We start from the raw sequence: 8,396 nt of genomic DNA, 5'->3' as shown, positions 1-8,396 counted from the left end.
GATTTTTTAAACTTAGGCGAGTACTGGACTGCAGCTAAGCCCCCGAGTGGGAGGGTTGCTTACCACTCGGTAGGATTTTTTAAACTTAGGCGAGTACTGGACTGCAGCTAAGCCCCCAAGTGGGAGGGTTGCTCACCACTTGGTAGGATTTTTTAAACTTAGGCGAGTACTGGACTGCAGCTAAGCCCCCGAGTGGGAGGGTTGCTCACCACTCGGTAGGATTTTTTAAACTTAGGCGAAACGGATTTGCGGCTAAGCCCCCGAGTGGGAGGGTTGCTCACCACTTGGTAGGATTTTTTGGAACTTAGGCGAAGCGGATTCGCAGCTAAGGCACCCACTGGGGGATTTAGAACACTTAAAAAGGAACAAAAATCATCTAGGAGACTGTGAAACTGTGTCTTTGATAATCAAACTAGAATGTATTTCTTATTACATCTCAATAATCTGAATGCTTAAGTATAAAAGGGGCAGAGCAGCTCCGCATTCCAAGCGTGTGGCTCGTCTTTATTGTGCTCCACATTGTAGAGGCGATAAGCTCCATTGTGAAGCACTTTGGTGATGATGAAGGGGCCTTCCCAAGCAGGAGCGAGCTTGTGTGGTTTCTGCTGATCCACTCGAAGAACCAGGTCTCCCTCTTGAAATGCTTGACCTCTTACATTTCTGGCGTGGAATCAACGCAGGTCTTGCTGATAAATGGTCGATCGGATCAAGGCCATTTCCCTTTCCTCTTCCAGAAGATCAACAGCATCCTGACGAGCTTGTTCTGCTTCGGCTTCTGAGAAGAGTTCTACTCGCGGGGCATTGTGAAGTAGGTCACTCGAAAGCACAGCTTCAGCCCCATAGACTAAGAAGAATGGAGTTCGGCCAGTCGACCGATTAGGAGTTGTCCTCAATCCCCAAAGCACTGATGGAAGTTCATCGACCCAGGCACCCGCTGCATGCTTGAGGTCACGCATCAATCGGGGTTTCAATCCTTTGAGAATTAATCCGTTTGCTCTTTCATCTTGTCCATTCGACTAGGGATGGGCGACTGAAGCATAGTCGACCTGAGTGCCTTGGGAAGTGCAAAAGGCTCTGAACTCATCAGAATCGAAGTTCGACCCATTATCTGTGATGATGCTATGTGGGACACCATATCTGAATGTTAACTCTTTGATGAAGCTGACAACAGTACTTGCTTCAAGGTTTTTGATAGGCTTGGCTTCAATCCATTTGGTGAACTTGTCGACGGCTACGAGCACATGGATGAAGCCACTTCTGCCAGTCCTCAGAGGTCCAACCATATCTAATCCCCAAACAGCAAAGGGCCAGATGAGAGGAATGGTCTTCAGGGCTGATGCAGGCTTGTGAGACATGTTGGAGTAGAACTGGCAACCTTCACATTTGTTGACTATGTCTTTTGCCATTTCATTTCCTCGTGGCCAATAAAATCCCACTCGGTATGCTTTGGCCACAATGGTCCGAGACGATGCATGGTGACCACAGGTCCCCGAATGGATGTCGTTGAGGATCACTCGACCTTCTTCCGGTGTTATGCACTTCTGAGCAACTCCAGTAACACTTTCTCTGTAAAGCTATCCACCCATTACTGTGAAAGCTTTAGATCAACGAAAAATCTGACGGGCCTCTTCTTCATCCTCTGGGAGCTCTTTCCTAAGAATATACGCGATGTACGGCACTATCCAATCTGGTATGACGACCAAAACTACCATAACCAAGTCGACCACGGCTGGGATTTCAACTTCAGTCGGATCAGTAGGGCTCTTAGGTTGTGGGGGCTCCTCCGTGAAGGGATCCTCTTGGATGGACGACGTGTGAAGATGCTCCAAGAACACATTACTGGGAATAGGCTCACGCTTGGAGCCTATCTTTGCCAAATCATCAGCTGCTTGATTTTTCAATCAGGGTATATGATGGAGCTCTAACCCCTCAAACTTCTTATCTAACTTTCTCACCGCATTACAATAGCTAGTCATAGTTGGGCTTCTGACGTCCCACTCCTTCATTACTTGATTAACCACCAAATCTAAGTCACCGTAGACCATTAGGCGACGGATGCCGAGTGAAATGGCCATACACAACCCGTACAGAAGTGCTTCATATTCAGCTTCGTTGTTGGAGGAATCAAAATGGATCTAAAGAACATAGCTGAGTCTGTCTCTTCGACGGGATACCAATACTACCCCAGCACCAGAACCATTCAGCATCTTGGATCCATCAAAGAACATGGTCCAATGCTCCGAGTGTATCTAAGTCAGTTGTTGCTGCTCGACCCACTCGGCGAGGAAATCTGCTATTGCCTGGGACTTGATAGCTTTCTTTGCCTCAAACTTGATATCTAAGGGAAGGTGTTCAATCGCCCACTTTGCCACTCGACCAGTTGCATCTCTGTTGTTCAGAATCTCTGACAACGGTGCGTCGCTGACGACTGTAATAGAGTGATCAGAGAAATAATGTGCAACCTTCTTCGTGGTCATGTAAATTCCATAGACAAGCTTCTGATAATGTGGATATCTTTGCTTGGATGGAGTCAAGACTTCAGAAATAAAGTATACTGGACGCTAAAATTTATAGGTTTTTCCTTCTTCTTCCCGCTCGACAGTAAGTACTGTACTGACAACTTGTCCAGTGGCTGCAATATAAAGCAGTAAAGGCTCTTTGATGATTGGGGCAGCAAGCATCGGCTGGGTGGGAAGCAGGGTTTTAAGCTCTACAAACGTTGTGTTAGCTTCAAGAGTCCACTCGAACTTATCAGATTTCTTCATCAGTCGGTAAAGAGGTAATGCCTTTTCATCGAGGCGAGAGATGAATCGACTTAAGGCGGCCAAACAACCAGTAAGCTTCTAAACGTCATGCACACGCACAGGGCGTTTCATCCGGAGTATGGCCCCAACTTTCTCTGGGTTCGCGTCGATCCCTCATGCAGAAATGAGGAAACCGAGTAAATTTACTCCTGGAACTCCGAATGTGCATTTCGATGGAGTATGCTTGATATCATACCTTCTTAGGTTGGCAAAGGTTTCAGCGAGGTTAGTTAGTAGGTCGGAACCTTTACACGACTTGACCACAATGTCATCCATATATGCTTCCACATTCCGACAGATTTGAGTGAGCAGGCACTTCTGAATCATCCTCATAAATGTGGCACCAGCGTTCTTGAGACCGAATGGCAAGGTGACATAACAAAAGCATCCGAATGGAGTGATGAAAGTTGTTTGTATCTCATCGGGTCCATACAGTCGGATCTGATGATACCCGGAATAGGCGTCTAGAAAAGACAAACGCTCACACCTCGCATTCGAGTCGATGATTTGGTCGATACGGGGGAGAGGGAAATGATCTTTCGGGGAGGCTCGATTGATATGCTTGAAGTCAATGCACATATGAAGTGAATCGTCCTTCTTGGGGACCATGACAACATTGGCGAGCCACTCGGAGTGGTAAATCTCTTGGATGAACTCTGCTGGTAGGAGCCGAGCCACTTCCTCGCCAATTGCCTTTCTCTTCTGTACGGCAAACCGTCTAAGATGTTCCTTGACTGGCTTGACTTTCGGGTCGACTCACAAACGATGCTTAGCCAGTCCCCTGTGTACACCCGGCATGTCAGAAGGTTTCCATGCAAAGATGTCCCAGTTCTCACGGAGGAACTGGATGAGTGCTTCTTCCTATTTGCTGTCGAGTGATGTTGAGATATGAGTAGAATCAGCATTAGGATCGGTCAGGTGAATATGAATCGGCTTTGTTTCTCCGGACGACTGAAATGTAGAATCTATGGCAGGCTTCTTGGCTCGCAACAAATCACTCGGATCTCCGTTTTTCTGATACTCTTGCATTACAACTGCTGCCATTTGTGCATCATCAAACTTAGAACCCTTCTGGAAGCATTCCTCTGCCTTCTGCCGATTGCCAGTGACCGTGATCACTCCACTGGGACCTGGCATTTTCAACTTGAGATACACGTAACATGGTCGAGCCATAAAGCGCGAGTATGCAGGCCTCCCCAAAATAGCATGATAAGCACTCTGGAAATCCACTACTTCAAATGTCAACTTTTCCTTACGGCAATTCTTTGAATCACCGAAAACCACATCCAACGTTATCTGGCCGAGTGATTCAGCCTTCTTACCAGGGATGACGTCGTGAAAGCTCATGTTGCTCTCACTAAGTTTGGACATCGGAATGCCCATTCCTTTCAAGGTTTCAGCGTAAAGAATATTCAAACCACTACCACCATCCATCAACACTTTGGTCAAACGAGTACCTCCAACAACTGGGTCGACCACCAATGCTTGCCTCCCTGGAGTGGCTATGCGAGCAGGGTGATCAGACTGGTCGAATGTGATAGCTGTTTGTGACCACTTCAGGTATGTTGTCGTTGCTGGAGCAACCATATCCACTTCTCTATTGATCACTTTTAGTCGACTTTTGCTCTCAACATCAGAAAAATCACTAGGGTGGAATTGACATTAGGAAAACCATCATCTTCCTCTTTGTCTTCATACTTGTCTTCACCCTTTTCCTTCTCATTAGGTTGTTTCTCTCGGAATTGCTGGATCAGAACCCGACACTGTCGAGTGGTATGTTTAGGATAAATCAGATTACCTTCTTCATCCTTCTTGGTGTGAATGTGACATGGCAAATCCAACACATTATTTCCGGCTTGATCTTTCACTTTCTTGGGGGTCCAAGTGTCGGGAGTTGGGTGCGACATATGCCAAAGGATGGCTTATCATGGTGGGGGCGAGTAGAACGTCGCCGGTGCCTGGAAATGGGGTAAGGCGAAGACATGCACGCCGGCGAATCTTACCCAGCTTCAGGGCTCTCCAGGGAGATAATACCCCTACTGCCGCTCTATGGGGTCTCCGCATGATCACTATGGCAAAGTGTTTACACGGTTGCTCCTTGAGCTGTTTCCTGGAGGTAGGAGAAGGCAAGGCTAGGTCTCTCCTTCCTATATGATCTGGTCTAGGGCTAATGGATTCCAACCCTTTGCATGGGTGCCCTGGGGGGTTTATATAGGCCTACCCCCCAGGGGTACAATGGTAATCCAGCTGGGTGCGGGCCCAGCTGTCAGTCTCTCTGGCCGCCGTCTTATCCGCCGACTCCTGGGGCCCGCCGACTGGTGGGCCCCGCCGACTGGCTCGGAGTGGAGCCGACAGGCCGCGTCCGCCGCGGGCGGGTCTTGCCGGCTGCAGATTACTGTAGCCATGCCTCTAATGACGCAGGCTCAGTCATGAGGTCGTGGCGACAGCCCCGCCGTCTGGCGGGCAATCACTGTGGCCACTACTTGTCATGTCTAATTAATGGCGCGTGGGGCCCATGGGAGGGGCCAGCCGACTTCTGGTGGCCGACTCCCATCCGGGCCGACTGGTGGTGCTTTCACCGTCTTTCGTTCGCCCACCAACTGGTGGGACCCATCATCCCTGGGTCGTACCAGCAGGCCGTCATGGGCATAGGGCTCCGCCCCCTGGGGCTGACGTCAGGGCCGGTAAGGCAACAGTGTCGCGCCGCGCGGATATCTCCGCGGGTACAACGTACTATAGCCACGCCTGCCCTTGGAAAAAGGGGTGGGAGTGGACCTTACTGTGGCCACTCCCCGTCCCGTCCCTCTTTATGGGGGCATGGGGGTTGTTGGCATCGCGGGCTAACTCCCCAAGGCTGGCTTCTCTAGAAGTCGCCAGTCAGGAATCGGCTCATCCTGAAGTCGTCCCTAGGACTCGGCCGCGAGTGGGCAGCCGGCCGCCTTGCCGCCGACTCTCAGAAGGCGGCTCTTCGTCCTAGGATCTTGAGGGGCGCAGTCTGCCTCAATGTCTTGAAAGGTTCTGGGCCTGGGTTAGCCTACCCGTGGCCCATTACTCTGACAGTAGTCCCCGAAGCTGGTGAGGCTCCGAGGGCGACATGTTGTGGAGCCTCAATAGTTTCTTCTCTCCGCCGGTCGGATCTGGGCTTCGCTAGCCGTCTTCTGTCAAGCCGACTAGTTGGAGTCGGACTTGCTCGTGGCCAACTTGCCCCTAAAAAAGTTTGAACATTGCGGCGGAGTTCAGGCGGCGTGCCTGATAAGCTTCCGGGTTGTCGCCCGTGGTTGACCCGTCGCGAGGCGCCACGTGGCGGAGCTAGCCTGATCGCCCACGCGCGCGAAAGGACAGGCCTACAGGCGGGGCCCGCCACTACTGCGCCTCGGCATGCGAACGGATCCGTTGCGGCCGTGCGGATGGTTGTGGTTCCCGCACGGTTAGTGCGCGTGGTAACTTCGTGTGGTAAATCGTGGGGGTCGTGGGGTCCCGGGCGCAGTTAATCCCACGTCCGCCCCCTCGACTTCTCAGCCCACGAGCCTACAAGTAGGCGGGGGGAGGGGGCAGCGAAGCACGCGCGCCCATTCTCCCCACTTCCTTTCGCTCCTTCTTGCTTCTTCTTCTTCTTGTCGCTGCTGCTCCGAACCACGCCGTGCCCGCAGTGATGAGCTCCTCCTCCGTCGCCGCGCCTCCTGCTGTTCGCTCCGGAGTGTGGGATGGCTCCGAGGTTGACAACGACGACATCAAGATCCTCCACCAGACACGGCGGCTGCCTGGCAGGGACTTAGTGCGGGTCCGCCTTGCGCCGGAGGGAGAGACATCGCCGGTGCCGGAGGAGGGCAAGCGGGTCATATTCCGCTCACACCTCATGCGCGGCCTGGGACTGCCGGCGAGCGGCTTCTTCCGCTCCTTCTTGGAGTTCCACAGGCTCCAGCCGCACCACCTTACTCCGAACACGGTGGTGCTGCTGGCTGCCTTCGCCACCCTGTGCGAAGGCTTCCTCGGCATTCTCCCCACCATCGAGCTCTGGGGGAGTTCTTCCAATCCAAGCTCGGCACACACGTCGCTGGCGTGTCGGCCCAGTGCGGTGCATTCATCGCGATGCGGAGATCAGTGGCCGACAATCCGTTTCCCACCATCGCACTGATTAAGTCGGTGAAGATGTGGCAGCGGTCATATTTTTATGTGAAGAACGTCGCCCTAGAAGGCGACTGGGTCAACCTGCCGGCATACGAAGCCGGCGCGGCGGCTGGAAGGCTCCCCAGCTGGTCACACCGAGCCAGGACGCTGTCTCCCGCTGGTGCCGCCACCGTCGCACAACTCCGAGTGCTGACGCAGCTGGAGGGCCTGACCGGGGCCGACTTGCTGGCCGCCTTCGTGGCGCGCCGAGTCCTCCCACTCCAAGGCCGACCTCACCTGATCTGCCAGATGAGCGGTCATTGGGACCGAGTCGGATGTGCTCCAAGGGCATGCCTCACGCGGAGGTGGTGAACATGGTGAACTACATCGCGAACTACGTCTCTCGGTGGACTGGCGGTTCGGCAAGGAGCCGTATTCGCGCGCCGACCCCCCGCCTATTGTATGTCGTCTTCCTTCTTCTTCTGTTTCTTTTGCTATTGAGTCCGACTTGTCAAGTCTGACCGTTTTGTTTTGAATCAGAATCCTCTCGTCCCTCCCTCGGCCGGCACTGCGGGGTCGGCTCGTCAGTTTGTCCCCGATCAGGCGGAGAGCGACATTGACGATCCTGACTTGGGGGCGGCAGCCATGGAAGCCGACGCTGAGGGAGGAGGAGGAGAAGCAGGCGGCTCCAGGCCTTCGGCCACTTTCGCCAACTGGCCTGACGACGAGGCTGAGGGAGAAGTCACCCCGCGTCGCCAGCCAAAAGCCGGCCAGCCAAGCGCGAGTTCCTCCGCCGGCTTGGACGCTCAAGGCGGTGCGAAGAAGAACCGGGCCGGGCCGAGTACGCTTGGTGGCCGGTCGAAGAAGTTCAAGGGAGCGGCCGCCGCGACCAAGCGGGAAGAGGGGGCCCGAAAGCCAACCGCTTCCGCAAGGAAGTGAAGAAGCCGCCGCTGGTCTCTGCGTAAGCGCCTCCATCCCTTATCTTTATTTTTTCTTTGTTGATCTTGTCTGAGTTTTTCATATGCTTTTCTCGCCTCAGGGCTCCCCTCACTCTTGAGAGGGTTGCCGCCGCCTCCGTTATGGGGTCGGTGGAGATGTCTGCCACCACTCGGCGGATTGACCCCGCCACTGACCTTCGGGAGGCGACGGAGCGGAACGCGCGGGAGAAGCGCGAGGAGGACGAGGCCGCCCGCCGGGAGAAAGCGGAGGCCGAGAAGGCGGAGGCCTCCGCCCTGAAGAAGCTTGAGGTGGCCGAGGCCGCCGCTGCGGCAAAGCAGCCGGCTAAGGAAGTCATGCCCCGGCGGTCGGCGGTGTTCATCACCCCTTTGAACTCCGCGCCGCCGCCCCCGGAGTTCACGGGGCAGTTAGGGGAAGCCGGCGGCGAGTTCCCGGTCGTGGAGAGAGGCGGCGGCGATGCCCCCATGTCGGACGTGGTTGCGCCGACACAGCCGCCCCCGCCGCCGTCTAGAAGCACGCAAGGCAAAC

This window comes from Triticum dicoccoides, chromosome 5A (assembly GCF_002162155.2).
Source record: "Triticum dicoccoides isolate Atlit2015 ecotype Zavitan chromosome 5A, WEW_v2.0, whole genome shotgun sequence".
Lineage (NCBI taxonomy): Eukaryota > Viridiplantae > Streptophyta > Magnoliopsida > Poales > Poaceae > Triticum > Triticum dicoccoides.
The sequence above is the reverse complement of the archived record's forward strand: the minus strand, read 5'-3'. Positions refer to the sequence as shown.